The sequence below is a fragment of the Adiantum capillus-veneris genome, chromosome 21 (assembly GCF_014529385.1).
Source record: "Adiantum capillus-veneris isolate H3 chromosome 21, ASM1452938v2, whole genome shotgun sequence".
NCBI classification, from domain to species: Eukaryota; Viridiplantae; Streptophyta; class Polypodiopsida; order Polypodiales; family Pteridaceae; genus Adiantum; species Adiantum capillus-veneris.
In genome coordinates this window covers 148,553,215-148,571,547 of record NC_140951.1, presented here as the reverse complement: position 1 = coordinate 148,571,547, position 18,333 = coordinate 148,553,215, and the positions used below count along the sequence as shown (strand labels likewise).

Below are 18,333 nucleotides of genomic sequence, written 5' to 3'. Positions count from 1 at the left end.
TCCGTTGAGCGAGAGCCCTTCCACACGGGACTCCCGGATCACTATGGCCGACCTTCGTCTCTGTCCGACTAGTAAGTCTTACAGTCAGGCAGGCTTCTACCATTACGCTCATAAGCTGTTATAATATTAGCTTGAGCCTACCTTCGTACACCTCCGTTACTCTTTGGGAGGCATTCGCCCTAGATAAACTACCCACCTTGCAATATCGTTTCTAACAGCAGCGACGGTTAGGCATCCAACGACGAGAGAGTGGTATTTCAAGATTGGTGGCGACATTGCCATCACCTCCCATCTATCCTACACATTAAATCAAGGTTGTCACTGCAAAAGTATAGAAAAGGTGCACGGGGTCTTACCGTCTAGACGTTAGTACTCCGCATCTTCACGGAGAATTCAATTTCACTGAGTCCATGTTGGAGACAGCAGGGCAGTCGTTACCTGTAAGTCTTGCTAAAATTTTTTGTTTATCTTGGGCTTTCTCTTTACCCAGGCCTTTTTCTCAGTTCCAATAGAATAAGCCATAGCGGTAAGCTTGGGCGCTTCATGTAAAGTCTCTGGGGATTGGACCTCTACTATCCATTCTGGATGTTTTGGAGCAAGTGCATGCTTTTCCATTCCCCAATCCTGCTGATCGTCCATTGTGTCATATCTAAGTCCTTGAAGACAAGTGCACTTAGATCTTTAAAGTGTTCCCGCATGTAATGTGGCCTAAAACCTAATAATTACTTAGAAGGCTGGCGTAACTTACTGTGTACACCATTCATGCACGTCGCCACTTATGCGACACAATAAAGTTAATCAAACGGCAATGGATGGTATTTAGTTCCATGCCATCCTCGCCTATGGCCTTATAGTCGCCTATAAGTTCGGACTATATCATCATCTCGAAGGATGTCTGGCGCGTGGTCGTTGGGGATCGAGTTTAGATCTTGGAACTACGTTCGCGGGCGCACGGTGCGAGGCTACAAAAATGGTCAGCCGCGGGCTCGAAAGACGATGTATTTCCAACCTGCTATCCTGCTGATGATCCACGCCACCAACTACATTTTCCATTCAGCCATGGATAGGCCATAGGTTGGTTGAAAGCGTTTTGCGCTGTTGACAGCCAGATTTTTTTGATTTTATCATGTTCTGTATGAGTATTGGATACTGAAATTCGGGCGGATGTCCCAGCATATTGCCCGATTATGTTGTCGAACATCTGTGTCAAACCACCCCTTTGTCGGGGAATTTCGCTACCTTAGGACACTTAGAGTTGCTGCCGCCGTTTACCGGGGCTTCCATTCAAAGCTTATAACACTTCTCCTTTTTACCTTCCGGCACCGGGCAGGTGTCAGGCTCTATACATCGTGTTACCACTTAGCGGAGTCCCGTGTTTTTAATAAACAGTCGCTACCCCCAATATGTGCCACTTTCCCAATCCTTCAATAGGAGAGCACCCCTTCTTCCGAAGTTACGAGGCCATTTTGCCGAGTTCCTTCAACATGGTTCTCTCAAGCGCCTTAGTATATTCTACTTGTTCACCCGTGTCAGTTTGGGGTACGGTTGGTTTTGAATTTTAAATGTTGAATCGCCTTCCCAATTCCACGAAGTTTTTTCCCGGGAGTTTCAACCCTGCATGAAGCCGGAGTGACTTTGTAGCCCCCTGCCCAATCATCCAATTCACGAGTTTAACAAACACGCATGGTTTAGTAGTTAAAGCAACTTCGTCTCTTTCGTGTACCCATCGGACGTTGCCCTTTCGGGGTTCCTTAGGGACCGATTCACCTTGCGTAGATTGACTGAACGCAGAAACCCTGGAACTGGCAGGCGATCATGTTTTTCACATGATTTCTCGTTACTCATGTCAGCATTCTCACTTCTCGTACCTCCAGGTGTTGTCACCAACAACTTTCCTTGATTGACAGAACGTTCCGCTACTGACACTTGAAAAAGCTTCTTTCAGGGTCTCGTCGCTTCGGTGAGTCACTTGAGCCCCGAGACATTTTTAGTGCCATGAAGCTAGACCAGTGAGCTATTACGCTTTCTTTGAAAGATGGCTGCTTCCAAGCCCACCCCCTGGTTTTCATCGCTTGATCACTTCCTTTTCCACTAAGTGATTGCTTAAGGACCTTAGCGTACGATCTGGGCTGTTTCCCTTGCGACTTTGGATCTTAGCACCCGAAGTCTGTCTGTACAAACCCATGGCTTGTATTCGGAGTTTCCTTGGGGTCAGTCAAGCTTTGGGCTACCCTAGCCCATTGAGTGCTCTACCTCAAGCCATAAACGTTATACGCTCTACTTCAATAGATTTCGCGAAAAACCAGCTATATCCAATCTTGGTTATTCAAATAGGTAAGCCCGGAACGGAAGAGCTTTCCCCCCTCTTTGAACCACACGTGCAAGTTTCCTTGCATACGGCTCAAATGGCGAATGGGAAGTCTAGGCCCCGACAGCTTTTGGTTTCTGCGTTTCAGGAACCGCTTGGAGCGTTTAGAGAGAAGCTAGAAGCAAAGCGCAACTCAGTTTCCTTGGTTTCCAGTATGCATGAAACCAGAAGAAAGGGCAGCTGGCTCAACCAGGGGAACCCTAGCGGGGGAAGCCCAGCGACCCTTGCATAACCTTTGTGGTGTTACTGCTCACAGTTATTCATTTAAGGCACGAAGTGCGTATAAATGGTCTTTTCGTGCTTCGTCATTCATGATACGAGTTAGCACCGGGCCCCCAACTCAAAAGGTCAGGTCGGCGATTCATTGAATAGATATGTCTCTATCTACCTCCGCTGCCTATTTTACCCTACCCAGTAAAGCAAGCTGGTGGCTTTTCATATCTTCTTCTATCCAATGGACGGTATCTGATCTTACGACCAGACCTCCTAAGGGGAGCCCATTGGGTTTACCTTCTCGACATGTTGACCTTATTACAAGGAAAAGTGATCTTGTGCTATACTCCGGTGATCATTTGCCGATCGGGGCACGCAGAGGCCCATCGTGTCCCAAATCACATTCTGGTTCATTCTTCACCAACAGAGTTTCTGCTGGCCTGTAATGATACAGCAGCTTTATGGTTTCTACGAAGCGTTGTCGCATAGTTCACTTGCGTTCATCAGTAGTCTTGCCACTCCTAGCGGGTTCTATGTTGCCACCTCTTGCATTGTTTTGTTAGCTTCACACCCTCCCCAAAGGAACGCATGGTGGGGTAGGATCCTCCCGCTAAGCTGAAATGACAGTAGCCTTGGCAATCGGGTCTCCCCGGACACTTGCTTGTAAAGGAGACAAGGCGCGCGATTTGAAAGGGATAACCAAAGAAGCGCGCTTTTTTAGGGACCTCTCTCTCCAACGGAGTGACGTTTGCCCTAACGCAAGCAATTTTGCATTCTGCGGAATCTCATTTCAGCCAGCCATTTCTTTTCAAACAGTTTTCTCTTTTCGATTTGAAAAGAATGGAATGTTGAGAAAGAGTTAGTGCCGTTAGGCACTTCCCCCGACAAAAGTGGGCGCTGTAAGCACTTACCCTGCCCGGCGGAAGAGAGGGACCTTAGGCTCCCGAAAGGAAAGTGCTGGTAAGTACAACGTTGGTCTTGAGTTTGGCGGTTGCCATAACCATTGCCTTATGCTCCTCAAGTCGCACGGCCTTTCCAAGCCACTCTATCTCTCGATTGAGATTAGACTATACATTTTTCTCATCTCTAATTTAATGTCAACGTTAGGGTACAAGTGCCGATGCAATATTTTCATAAAGGTGTGACTCTTGGTCAAAGAAGGCCTTGGTCTCTTCTCCATAAGCCGAACCGCCAACGTCAAGGCGAGATCACATTGGTCCAGTCCCCGCTCAGTGGAAGCATCTACTCGGATAGCAAGGAAAGGTCAGATGACTGTAGCATCCGCCGCTAGCAATTGTTTAGAATGACTGCAGCCACATCATCGCTTTGGTGGTCGAATTACTACAGTTAATTTGAAGAATTACCTAGCTTTTGCTATCCGTTATGGCGTTCCTTTCTCTTCTCCTCTTCGCATCTTTAGTGGGTCCGGGCTGTCAACTATTTCTCCCGACAATTCTCAGTACATATAGCGGAAAACGCTTTTCACATATCGAGGTCAGAATGGGATCAGGTGTTCCACGTTTTATTAGGATGCCCGGACAAAACAAACACGCTTGATTAAGAAACAAAGAAGTGCTAACGACAAAAGCACCTGCCAAAGAAAATGCAAATACATCTAGTACAAGCCTTTGATTATTTAATCGCTACCAACCCCACACTTCCCCTCACACATTTAGCTTACCCGAACGAATTGACTTTATCAACTCACGTACAGTTAATAAAAAGATGCTAGCACCTCCCTTTAAGATTCCCTCCAGCCACAGGTTCCCCTACGACTACCATGTTACGACTTCACCCCAGTCACTGACCCAACCGTGATATGCGCCAAGGAGACCACCCATACCAAAATGGGCCACACTCAACGCCGGCATGAAACACTTTAACAATAGGTGATCTCTGGTTGATGCTTTGGGCGAAACCAATTCCCAGGGTGTGATGGGCGGTGTGTACGGGGCCCAGGTACGTATTCATCGCGGCATGCTGATCCGCGATTACTAGCGATTCCAACTTCATGTTCTCGAGTTGCAGAGAACAATCCGAACTGAGGAAATCTTTATGGATTCGCTCCGCCTTACGGCCCTTCTTCCTATTGTAATTGCCATTGTAGCATGTGTGTAGCCCAGCCCATAAGGGCCATGCGAACTTGACGTCATCCCCACCTTCCTCCATAGTAGAACTATATGCAGTCTCCTGTGAGTGCAACATTGGCACAGAGGAAGTGTAATCAATCCCGTACCGCCCCGCTGACAAGTAAATAATGACATTGATCCTTTGAGAGCAGCATGTCTTAGCAACACAAAACAAGGTTTTCGCTCATTATAGGAGTTAACCAAAAACGTCTCACGACACGAGCTGACGATAGCCATGCAACACTTGTATGAATTTTCGTTTCATCCCGTTAAGGACAAGCACACTTGTTCATATGTCAAGTGTTCATACGTCAAGAGTTCATATGTCAAGGGCTGGTAAGGTTTTTGCGCGTTGTATCGAATTAAACCACATGCTCCATCGCTTGTGCAAGCCCCCTTCAATTCCTTTGAGTTTCAGTCTTACGACCGTACTCCCCAGGCGGAGTGTTTAATGCGTTAGAGCTGAGCCCCCGATCCGCAGACCAAGGATGAACACTCATCGTTTACGGCATGGACTACCAGGGTATCTAATCCTGTTTTCTCCCCAAGCTTTCGCACCCTAGCATCAGTAGAAACCCAGAAAGCTGCCTTCGCTCCTTCGGCGTTCTTTCGTATATCTCCGGATTTTATCCCTACCACACGAAATTCCACTCCCCTCTATCCCACTCAAGTGAATTGGTTTTGAAATCATTCCGCGAGTTGAGCTGGCGCCTTTAACTTTCAACCTGATTCACTGCCTACGTGCCCTTTACACCCAATCATTCTGAATAACACTAGCCCCTCCCGTCTTACCGCGACTGCTGGCACGGAATTAGCCAGGGCTTCTTTTTCGAGTCTTTTCATAATCGTCACTCGACGAAAGAGCTTTACAAGCGGCATTGCCCTTCCTCGCTAACGCGACGTTTTTCACTCACTCACGCGATATTTCTGGATCGGGCTTTCGCCCATTGTCCAATATTCCCCACTGCTGCCTCCCTATGGAGTCTGGGCCATGTCTTAGTCCCACTGTGGCTGATTGTCCGAAAAGATCAGCTAAGCATCTGCGGCTTGGTCAACCTTTACCCAACCAACTACCTAATACTACGTAGGCTCATCAAATAGCGCTTTTTAGCTTTATCGAAGCTTGCTTTTTTGCTTTCGTTTCTTTGGGATTCGGCCCAAACTGTTTGGCAGATTCCCACGCATTACGCACCTGTTTGCCACTTTGTCTTCAATTGTTCTATAAACAGAAAATAACGTTCAACTTGCATGTGTTAAGCATATCGCCAGCGTTCATTCTGAGCCAGGATCAAAGTCGGTTTTTTGGTTAAAAAAGGTCAATCTTTGTCGTTGATGATCTCTTGGTTAGTTACCAGCTCTTGCCAATAATCGTAAGCGGAACGGCCATCGGCAAGGCGAATCATCTTACGTCCCCGGATTGGGGCCGAGCGGGGGTTAAGCATAATCTCAGATCAACAAAGCAGTGCTCAACTAAATAATAGATACTACCGCGACCTTTCCGATCCAGGAAAGCGACCGGACTTGAACCGGTGCCGTTTCCTTTCCTGGTACATAGGAATGCTCTATCCCTGAAGCTACGTGAGCCAAACGGGGAAGCCCAACAACCCCAAGCCCCCTGTTACTTTGTCGTTGTGCGCCTCTCTTTTTGTTGAGTGCCCAAAAACACTCTGGCTATCCAATTTCACTCCACCTTATGATTGATAGCCGACAAGTACACAGCTTGCTATCAACGACCTGGCCTCTTAGTTTAGTGGTTTCTTACGTAAAGGATGGCTAAATCCTAAAGACAAAGATTCTCTAGTGTTCTCGTATAATAGTCAAACTATAATAATCAAATGTAAATATTTGTGTGGTTAATGGACAGATCATCAAGAGGTGACTTGCGATATTGAGAAGTCCCCACTTGCGCTTGGTCCGGGATCCCTGAGGGATAGTTTGGCTTCGGGGCGGGCGCTCCAGCAAAGCTAATTTTGTATGCCTATGCAGCGTGTTAGCCAAAGAAGAAGACTGAATTAACGCCATAGTTGCTCTCCGTAGTCTTAGTAAGAGATTTTATCCTACTTGGTTTTGTGAATAAAGAAAGTTGAACTGTGCTCAATACAAATCCGCAACGTTTCAGAGCCTCTCCAATTCCAAAAGCATGCCCCGCACAAAAGAAACAAAAAAACAGCTTTCGCTTACAGAAAGGCCCGCAACGAAACCTAAACCAAACAAGAGCATGGTGCAATTAATGCTTTTCTTTTAACATCTGTTTTTACATATTTTCATAAATGCTTTTATGTAGTGTAGCTAGCACGCAAAAAAGCTAATGTCGAACGGAGTAAAGCAGTTGGCCGGCAAAGATTGCTTTGCTTCGATTTTGCTTTCTTTTAAAGCAAACGTATCTTTTTCTGCTTTCGCTTGTTTGCTTTCTCTATCGCATCTTTTTCTTTGCTTACAGCTTGTTTTCCTTTTCTTTTAAACGGTGTTTTTCTTTGCTTTGAAACTACTGACAACATGTAGTGCGGGGGCAGGATTCGAACCTGCAGTCTTCGGGTCATGAGCCTGACGAGTTGGCCATTTACTCCACCCCGCAATCTTGGCCTTGGCGTTTGGGGTTGGTTGCCCACCAGCATATGGACCACCTAGCCTACCATCGGTCCCGAGAGGTTACGTTAGCCTAGCACCTAAAGATCTAAGGGGAACGATACTCCCCAAGCGGGATACTTAACGCTAAGTTAGCTATAGCACTTAGGGGTTGATATGCGCAGCTATTAGTCTCCATCGTTTACGGCTAGGACAGGGGTATCTAATCCCATTCGCTCCCCCCTTTCATCTCTCAGTGTCAGTGTTGGCCTAGCAGAGTGTCTTTGCCAAAGGTGTTTGAATTGATTTCTACGCATGAAATAAATTGGAGCTTTACTAGTGGTTTTAAGCCTTTTTTTTTCTCCATGCGTCGTATCCATAACTTTTTATTCTGAAGCAGACATATCATCTCATTAGGAGTTGCCTCGATACCATCGGCATTGCAGCGCCAGTAACTTAATTATTCTCTTATCCCTCGCCCTCAAAGCGTACAGAATCAGTGACCACTCCGCATACAGCCTCAAAGCATACGCGTACAAAATCAGCGACCACTCCGGCCTCAAAGCGTACAAAATCAGCGATGGTAAAATATCTTATTTGTTCCATCCTTTGCCTTGCAGGGAATCAGTGGTTCACGTTGTAATGGATGGTAAAACTTCGATGTATCATGGTTCGGTCTTGGATTTGACCCGTTAGAGTCTGTCTTCGGTTTGCTACTTTAGTTTCGCAACGTGCCATTTTTCATTTGTCGATGCCTCTGGCCATCTTCCTCCTTCCGTTGAGTGTAAATACGCTACGCCTCCTTTTTTCCCCAGTTCTCTTTATTCGTTTCGCAACGATTCGAAGGTTGGCGTAAGGCTAACAAATCGGGTATAGAGAAACTAGGCATTTCACGTAAGTCATGAATAAAGGAGCTGTCGTCCTTTGCATTTGCTATCCGTATCTCTAAAGCTTTAATTCTGTCAAATAGTCTCTCCTTTTGTTCACGCACGACTTGTAGCTCTTTTTCATGTTTTTTACTTGTGTTGCGTTTGATCCTACGCTCTTCCTCAAGTATCCCACGCTCATTGCCTGTACAAATTTGTTTACGTGCATGGTCCACGATATCTGAGTAGAGACACTAAGGTTGTACCTTTGGAAGGAATTCTGCTAAGCCGGGCGAACTGGTAAGCACTGATCCCAAGCCATACTAGCAATAACACTAATCCAGGACTGGAGCAAGTTGCTCCAGGCACTGAGTTCAGCCACTATACTACCTACAACGCGTCGATAAGGAGAAGCGTTAGGCGCACAACAACGTAGGGCCTGCTGACAACATGTAGTGCGGGGGCAGGGTTCGAACCCGCAGTCTTCAGGTCATGAGTCTGACGAGTTGGCCATTTACTCCACCCCGCAATTGATCTCTCTCGGCTAATTTCCTTTGCATAATTGAGCCTTTCGCATCCCTGTAAAGGCGTTTCGTTGATTATTTTGTTACTTGGTTAGTAGCGTGCTTTACCTAGCTCATGCCATTTTATCGGTCAAGTTTTCATCATCGCGTGCTTTCTTCTCCGAGCCAAGGAACATACGCGAGGCTCTTTGAAGAAAGCTTAATAGGAAATACGTGCGTGAAGAACGGACAGAATTACGCTTCAATCAGTGCACGATAACAAAGAAGAAAAGTTGATTGGACCTCTAGTAGCCCGGCCATTCCACTAAACTTTCTTGTATTGCAACTTTCTTACTGTCAAAGAACTAAATATGTTTCCAATACCTATACCTACTGTTGCGATGATTTCTTTTGCATTATTTAATTGAATGTTTTTCATTGATTCCCTTGCCTTGGTGTTCGCCCAGCTAGGGTAGTATCCTGCATTTATGGCAGTTCCTAATGGCGTGGCGCCAAACTTGTCGTTGTTAATTAACTTTCTATGTAGCGTTACCTTTCGTTGCTGATCAACGCAGTGTAGTAGGGTTACCTTAACGTGTTGATTCACACGGTTCCTAAGGTTTGGAAATAATGTTGCCTGCTCTTTTCCTTTTGCCGCCAAAGTAACCAAACAATTACCTAGCTTTTGCTACCCGGCCGATATTCATGGTAATGTGAATCAATGTTTCGGATCTCTTGGTAAGTCATTAGCCTAGGCTAACAACCGTAAGCTGGACCGCCAACGTCAAGGCGAGATCAGATTGGTCCAGTCCCCGTTTTGTCTTCCACCATTCGATGGAAGCCGATAGCAAGGGGAGTTTGGATGACTGCAGCCACGTCAATCCGCCGCTAGTAATTGTTTAGAATGACTGCATCCACGTCATTCTTCAATTGTCTAGCTTTTGCTATCGCTTTAGGGTCCAGGCTGTCAACCACATCTCCCGAAAACTATCAGTACATATGGCCGAAAACGCTTTTCACATATCGAGGTCGGAATGGGATCAGGTGTTCCGCGCTTACTATAATGCCCGAACAAAACAAACAATCTTGAGTAATGAACAGGGGTAGGAAGGCCTCCCCTGTGACCTGCTAGTTGGAGGACAGGGCTGAAACCGCGGAACCGCCAACGTCAAGGCAAGATTACATTGGTCCAGTCCCCGCCCAGTGGAAGCATCCACTCAGCTAGCATGGAGAGGTCGGATGACTGCGGCCACGTCAATCCGCCACTAGCAATTGTCTAGCTTATGCTACTAACTGAAACCCTCACTGGTTTCATCGGGCCATGAAACAATGCAAAAAAGTTCTTTTGTTTCCTTTCCTCAGCAACGAACGAGTAAGGAAAACTATCATTTCTCTTATTTCAAGCATTAACCGCATCATTTTCGTAGGAATAACCGGGATTATCGTTGAGATTTTTTTAACATCACTTACGTAATCGTTATCATTATTTACGCATTTGCCTGTTAGAAATGATTTTTCACTTGCCCCATCATATTTCACTTCCTGTCTACCATCGTTATTGGCCTTAACGCCATCATTATGAACCTCCTAACCATTGTTTGTGGCCTTGACACCATCGTTGTTGACAACGTACCTCGTTAGGATATCGTATAGAAAAGATGCTAGCGAACTTTTCGTGGTTGGTCTTTTGTTTAGTTTTTTTTCTTTTAGCTCTCGATACGCCGGTGCATATGGCGAGAGAACCAAAGGTTCGAGAGGGATTCGGCCGGGGTGAGAACCGGCATGTTAGCATTAACAATCATGCTCTCATCTTTTAAATCAGTCGTTATGGGGTCAGTGAGCTAGCTTGTAGCGTAGAGAAAAGAAAAGAAAATAGGGATTCCCTAACTACAAAACAAGGTGTTTTTTCAAAACAACTTTATCTTTTGTTGAGGGGAAAAAAGGGCACTCAACCGCAAGCAACAAAGGGGAAGAATCTTTCATGACTTCCCACGGTGTGGCCATTACTTCCAGAAACAGCTGGTTTCACCATTATGAGCCAGTTCTTGAAAAAGCGTTCGCACGCTTGTGGGGCGAAAGGCCAAAGGAGGACTCCTTTTCTTGCCTATAGGTTCTTATGGTCCAAAGGACTTCAACAAAGGCACTTTTTGGAGTCGTAGCTCTTTGATTCACCCCTAGCCACAAGTCATCCCCGTATTTTGCCACATACGTGAGTTCAATCCTCTAAGGCCTCTGTGGAGAGCTCGATTCAACTTGCTCGTAGCTAGATCAATCGGTTTCGGGTCAAATAGAAACAACGCCAAAGATTCAACCTCATTACGCCTACACCTAATGGCTTAAGCCGCTGTTCCCATTTACTCGCTGACCCATTATGCAAAAGGTACACCGTTAAAGTGGAAAGTGCGCTAAGCAAGAGCCGACAACGCGAAGTTTCGCTCAAGGGTTTGCTCAAGGCAAACATTAGTGGCTTTTCCTGGCTACAGTGCTTTCTTAGCTTCGGGTATGCGTTCCATTAAACATTAGTGGTTTTGCTTTTGTTTTCAACGCTTTGCTCTTGAGACTGATAGTTTGCATCGGATTTCAGGTTTTCTATTGCACTCCCGGCATACGGCGGGGTTTTTTCACCTTTCCCTCACGGTACTTGTGGTACGCTATTGGTCATTGAGGAATACTTGGGCCGCGAGGGTGGTCCCCCTTAGTCACTACAAAGCGATCATTATTCAAACACGGTATTCGCGTTTTGCAATAGGAATCAAACTTGTTAGGAAAGACTTACAGGGCTATCACCTTCTTTGGCCAGATCTTCCAACCTTTTCATAATTCCTTGGAGAAGGGGCGAAGACACCGGGTGTCTTCACCTTCCCCCTACTACAGGTTCTCCCCTGCACAGGGCCAGGGAAAGCGGAGGTCCCTTTCTTGGGGCCCCTTCCCCTTTCTTTGCCTAATCCGCTTTCGCTCGCTGCTACTAACGGAGTCTCAGTTGATTTCCTTTCCTTTAGCTACAATGATGTTTCAGTTCGCTAAGTCTCTCAAGTCCGAGGCAGAGCCGCAGCACACGGCATGCCCGACAAGCTTGGATATGGTTTCCCGATTGGAAACCCATGGATCACAGATGGTATCTCCCCTTGGCCTTTCGCCTTTGGAAGCGTCCTTTTTTCTCAATGCCCAGGCATCCATCCAATGCATTCTTTTCGATGCTGTAGGAATTGAACCTATCGAACACCGTACAAAATCTTAATGAGTGTTCGATTTACAATCGTGCAACACTCAACCTGTGGCCACGTCTTTATTGTATTGGTTGACTGAAAATTGGAGACTCAATTGGCTCAGGATTCATTTTTGTCTTAAATCTAAGAGCCTCAAGCAGCCCTAGATGCATGCTAGGTAGCCTTAATCCTGATTCCAAGGACAGCAAGGGCCAAAGTAGTCAAATCTGCTACTTATGGTTTGATAGACCAAGATCCAGCCATTTAAACGAATGCACAAGGAAACCGAACGGCTGCTCTAATCCGAAGTCGAACTGCTGCAAGCAAGAGGCGAAACAGCAGTTGCCTTGCTTATTTTTAATTGTTAGTATAGTCTATAAAGACTAACAAGCATTTCTTAACTCAGTACAGATACAGAATCGCCCTACGCGCGGCAAGGGATAATAAATTGTTATGCAAAAACCTTACCTCACATCAAGAAACAAGCTTCAATCTAAGCTTCAAAAGAGAAAGGCAAACAGGCCATCTAATCTCCTAAAGATCTGCGCCTCCCACGAACCAATGGATGAAAACAAATGGCGCGTCCTTCTATTAAGATGGGCTGAAACAAAAGCCTGTATACTCAACCTATGCGAAGTAGGTACAGTATGGGATGATTTTGCATAACTTCGAACTTTCCATACCATATGATGGGGTCTCTCTTTCGTATTATGCTCTTAGCAGGTCTACAATTACGAGCTATTACAATGTTATTCAATCAAGTTACGAATGACGAAAGGCTTAGTTTAATTGACATTTATCAATCCACATTTATGTAATAAAAGAAATGAACCTACGACAATAAGGAAACGACCGTTGCAATCGACCCTTTCAATTCAAAATCATATGTCCCTTCTTGCTTGCCCTAAGAAAATGACTTATAGAGCCTGGCCTGTTATTAATATCTCTGATAACGCGTATACCACTATCAATAAAAGCATCTATAGCTTCTTAAATAACGATTCCAACATTAATAACTTTTGATTCCCTTGTTTCCATGCCATGTAGAGGTCATTACTTTTACGTGTACATTTTCCTACCCCACCAGATATAGATACACCTTTATGCCATGAGCTTTCGCAATATTATTGATCGGTTCCATGATAAGAACCGTCTTCTTAACTCCAAATAAACCATTTTTCTACCTTGAAAATACGGCGAGTTAACGACTAATTGACACTCCCAGCGAGCCAACTGGTTACTTCACGAACGTAGGGCTGGCAAAATTAATTCAACTAATTCATTACTTTATTCGCACTAATGCCACTTTTGCTTTCACTATTACTAGATCCACTATTGTTGTTATCTACGTCTTTTACTTTACTTATTAGTAAATATTGTTAATGGAAGCAAGCTACATGCTCTACTTGGAGGGCAAAGGTAGTCCTTCCTTTCGATCGATATCATCAACTCTGACTTTTAAAACAAACCTAGCTAATATAATGCTAACAGGGAAAACTTTGAACCCTAGTAGAAGAAAAGAGCCAATACTTGAATGTTCATAGCGTGCCACGCCACCCCTATTTATGATCGACATAGCCACGCGTTCATGCTAATTCTAGTATCGGCTTAAAGTCTGTTTTTCCATGCCACTTGGTTTTTTTCTTTATCCTGGTATCGTTTGCATTAGTAGTCCCAAAGCAAGCAAGTAAAAGCATTCTTTGTTACTACATTCTAGTGACCCTATCACATATAGAGTTAACTGATAGGTGTAGATTGTCAATAGAGACAATAATTAAACGCTTAAGCACTACCTTTATTTATAAAAGTATAGTGATAAGTAAAGAAAACTATACGTCGTCGTCATCTGTCTCTAGCAGTTTTCACTATCATATAGGTGTATGAAACGAAAGTGCTAGCAAGTATACCGCTGTTTCAATTCTAATTACGCTATTTGTTCCTTGAATTCGAAATTCATCAAGTAAGCTAGCTTTCAAGAAAGGTTGGCGATAAAAAGGATTAAAACAAGGTTTAACACGCATAGTTTAATTTTACCTTAAGTTTGTGTCAGGGTGCAAGCAAGCAAGCAAGAATTGGTTATTTACCATACCATTATGAGGGCAAGGCATTTTTAATAAATCATCCCTATCCCCGTTGTTTGCCCCCGTTCATTGAAGTTAGCAAAGTCATGCAAATAGATGGCAGACTGGATACCTTACACTCCAAGGCGGCTTTTTGTTAACGTTGTTACGTTTTAATTCTTTGAAACGAGCTTAGTTTCTTGTTAGCATAGTGCTGTTATAACTGTTTTCATCCATTCCTTTGCATGTGGCTCTGTTTAATTGGCGTTATCGTGTCTTATGAAGCTTTAGATAAAATATCAAATTGAACGAAGAAAAGAAAAAATGATGCATTGGATTTACAAGCATCTGAAAGTTGAAACAATTGCTTTAGCGGTCCTAGCTGCGGGAGCCGCGGCCCTTAGCTGTTAGCTAAGTTATAAAATTTACACATTAAAGCAAACAAAGAAGCTAACTCTTTCAAGGGAAATAGAAGCCTATTGGCAATGTATAAAGAGCACGATGCTTCTATGAATTACAAGTACTGCAGGCAGGCATCTGACATTGATTTATTTGAAGCAGGAAATGTTATACAAACATAAAAGAGCAAGCACATAATAGTTCTCCTCAGGGTTGCTTGCCCCTTTACCTTGGCTGACATGATGCGTTTAACGACTACATCTTTGCACCTTAGCTAACTCATTTAATACGTTAGTGGTTATGTTATTATACGTTATGTCTTAGTTATCGTCAGACATACAATGTGAAAGGTAAGATAGGCATGCAAACTCTATCTTTCTGCAAAAGCACGCACATAACCTTGCTAGAGGCACAAAAGACTTAAGCTGGAAATGCAATCATCACACGAGGCCGCTTAGGATTAAAATGATGTTTAAAAGAGAACGTGATTTGAAAGCATTTATTCTCTTCCTCTACCTTTGCCTTTCATGAAAATGTTGTTTCAAGTTCACTATCAAAATCATAATCTTTTCCATGAATCATTGGTTCACTCGACGAATGCAGACTCTTTTGTAGACTCGGCTACCTGGCCGCGGAGCTTAGCTTCGAGTGCTTGGACATAACCCTATTGGTACAGCTGTAGATTTTGTTTCGCATTGGGTCAGGGAAGACCCAACCTCTCAGGAGTGTTTATTTATTTCATCCCTATAGGGATGTTTCAGATAATTATGGTGAGGTTCAGAAAATACCACAACATTGAGTTTATCATGCTCGACCTCTAAATAATATGGGTAAAAATAATCTAGTGTTCCATACGTATAGATCGTGTCATAATTTAATTTTTCTTTTCTTTTCTTCTCAATTATAGAGAACAAAAAACAAGCAAAAGTCTTTGATGGAAACTAATAGGAAGATTCTAAGGAGAATTAAAATCCAATTTCATATGACTTCATGGTGAACATGATCTGCCAAGGTCTCTTCCATTCCCGTGTGAATATACCAAAATAACAAAAAATTCAATGAAATCATAATAAAAACATTGGTTATGAGAAAGAGAAAAACTAAACAGGCTGCAGTACTTCTTTAGGTAAGCCAATAATTTAAGGTTTCTTTATGATCTTTCGTTGCTTTTGCATTGGAAATATTTGTTTATTTATTTTCGCTCGTTTTTGTTAAAATGAACTTTAAAGCGAATAGATTAAATTAAATAAAAAATGGCGTTGTCGAAAGGTAAGACAAAGATTCTCATGGATTCTCGTTGTAGCTTTGTCTACACCTGCTTGCACTAGCGCTTCTATTTGTATTTTCCCTTACTGCTCTTGCGCCACAGCTTCAACAGACCGCTTAGTCCCGCTCATCTTCAGCGCAAGCACGCTTGATCAGATCAGTGAGCTATTACACACTCTTACCTTTGTAGTTTGGTTGTTTTTTTCCTTCTTTTTAGGTAGCGTGGCCTTTATTGAGGTTACCTCTTAACAAGGTAACATAATAGTAATGCATTGGACTTACAATCCTGGAATGATGGTTTGACTCCATCCCCAGTTTTTCTTACAAAAGTGTGGTTTGGTCGAGGGTCTGCCTTCCTTCCTTTCCCTTCACCTCGGCAGTGGAAAAGGGCAAAGTGAACCCACTGTGACATGACAGTACATAGCAGGGGACCCTACCTTAGAATGCAATGGGTGTATGTAGGTTCCCTCTAGCTACCTATTTATTTTATTAGGGACTTGGACATGCAAAAAGGATGCTCTGCTGCTAGCCAAAGTTGGCATGGAGCTGCTGCCTTAATAGGAGCTGCCACCTTTGCTACTTTAACTAACTCCACCCTAGCATTCGCCACCAGTTTGTGTCTCCTCACGCTTCATCTTGTAGGCACATGCTGTCTTTGGCAATCAATGTTCTAAGATTGCCTCTTTTCTTTTCTATTATGGCAATGAACAAAAAACATAGAAAAAACAAACAGTTTTTCTTTTTTTCTTCTTCTAATCTAGTTCTACCTTTGGCTAGATGAATAAATCTTAAATGTTAGTATAGTAATAGCTGGTTCATTTAAAAAAGAAGACTCTTCTTCTGTAGTAATTACTAAGGTAAGGCTACTGGAGGTGTTTGTAATGTGTAACATCCTTAGCTCAGTCGGATAGAGCAACAACCTTGTAAGTTGAAGGTCACAGGTTCAAGTCCTGTAGGATGCGAAAAGTACACATTAAATCATATACCTACGGGGCTTTGCCTGCCTTCACTTTGCTTAAATTGAAAGAAAACAGCCATGATTATTAAGAGAAGAACTAATACAAAAAAATACTTCTTATTTTATTACGGATCTGGTTAAATATTTAACATTTTCCATGATTCTCTCTTTTTCAGGTATTCGGGGAATTCTTTTGAACAGAAGAAATATTACTATTATGCTGATGCTAATTGAGTCAATGCTATTGGCTGTCAATTTGAACTTTCCGGTATTTCCCATCTATTCAGATGATATGATGGGTTAATCACTCGCTTCACTAGTGTTAACAATGGTAGCTGTGGAATTCGCAATTGGGCTGGCCATTATGGTGGTAACTTTTTGAATTCACGGGACCATTGCCGTGGAATTTCCTAATCGCATGAAAGGTCGAGCAATATTAAACTTGTTGCACTCTGCTTTCCTCTCTTGAATACGAAGTATACTTTGGAATTAAATTATGAGAAGGAAAATACAATTCAAATCTCTCTTCCAGGCTGCGGATTTACTGAAATCAAACGCTTCTTTTATTTGGCCACTTCCCGCTTTGACTTTTTGAGCCAAGATTAGGGTTAGTTTCTTTTAATACATAAACCAATACATATTACTGGATCGGAAAATGTAGTTGGGGCTTGAGATCGGATCAACAGGTAAAGGGGGATCTTGAAAGGAAAGAAACACATTTCCTAGGCATGCAATTTAAGGAAACCATAAAAAATGGACCAAAACTTTTCATGGCTTGTCATCCATAACCTCACGAGGTAAACCATATGACCTGCCGTCTGTAACCTCACTTACAAAGTAGGCCAGGAACAATTGAATTGGTGCAACGACGGAACAGATTCTCTCTGAATCGACCCTAAACAGACGTGCTTCATATCATCGAGTTGCACGAATTCACATGCGACTCAAAATCGCCATTTACTTTTGTTTTTCTTGGGACGACGTGTCTTTGGCAAGTAACGGGATTCGAACCCTTGTTTTCAAATTCACAATCTGACACTTTGACCCATTAAGTTATACCTTCCCTCGGGGCTAGCTTCTCGCCCCTTTAGCTTTAGAGGCTTAAAATCAATTCAAACATGTATGTACCTGCTATCAGATTCGAACCGATAACCTAGAGCAGATTCAAAAAAAGTATGTCGCGTTTACCACTTCCACCGAGGTTAATAGGTATGCTCACTATCGGACTCGAACCGATAACCCTTGAAACAGAACAGATTTTAAGTCTGTGGTGTTTACCTTTTTCACCAAGTGAGCAAACTTTGAAAGCAAAGAAAAAAAACAAAAAGGTTATGTATAAAATGTATTCATGAAAGGGTAAAGTGAAGAAAAAACGTCAAAGCAAACAATCAGACGCGCCTTCCAAGCTATCAGCACCTTTAGAAACAAGAATTATAGAGGATACGGCGGGGTCTTTTAAAGCTTCCTCTATTCCAAGGCAGGTAAGATTGAAACCATAGGCCAATCAGTTAACAGATGTTGAGCTACCGAAGGGAGATGCAAGGAATTTAGTTTAGTCCCATATACATTCAAATACTTTCCTTTGAAGGGGAACCGCCTCATGACCTGTAAGACGTTAACTATTTGAAGCGAAGACCCTTTGCTTTATTTAAGCAGGCATGCAACAAAGACATAAGACTTTATTTCTAGTAGCCGGCAGCCAAAGGAAAGGCTGCCCCCTTCGTCCCTGAGATTGAGTGAGAAAAGATCAGGTACCAAGCGCTAATTGATTGATATAGCCAACTCTCAACCGTTACTGGG

The 18,333-nt window shown here is 43.4% G+C and overlaps 1 non-coding gene across 1 annotated transcript; it reads left to right on the top strand.

Annotated features, from left to right (window-relative positions):
• The first annotated feature begins 16,463 nt into the window (after window positions 1-16,463).
• On the top strand, window positions 16,464-16,537 carry TRNAT-UGU (transfer RNA threonine (anticodon UGU)). Its single transcript has one exon. It is a non-coding gene; the product is annotated as a tRNA-Thr (tRNA).
• The last annotated feature ends 1,796 nt before the right edge of the window (window positions 16,538-18,333 follow it).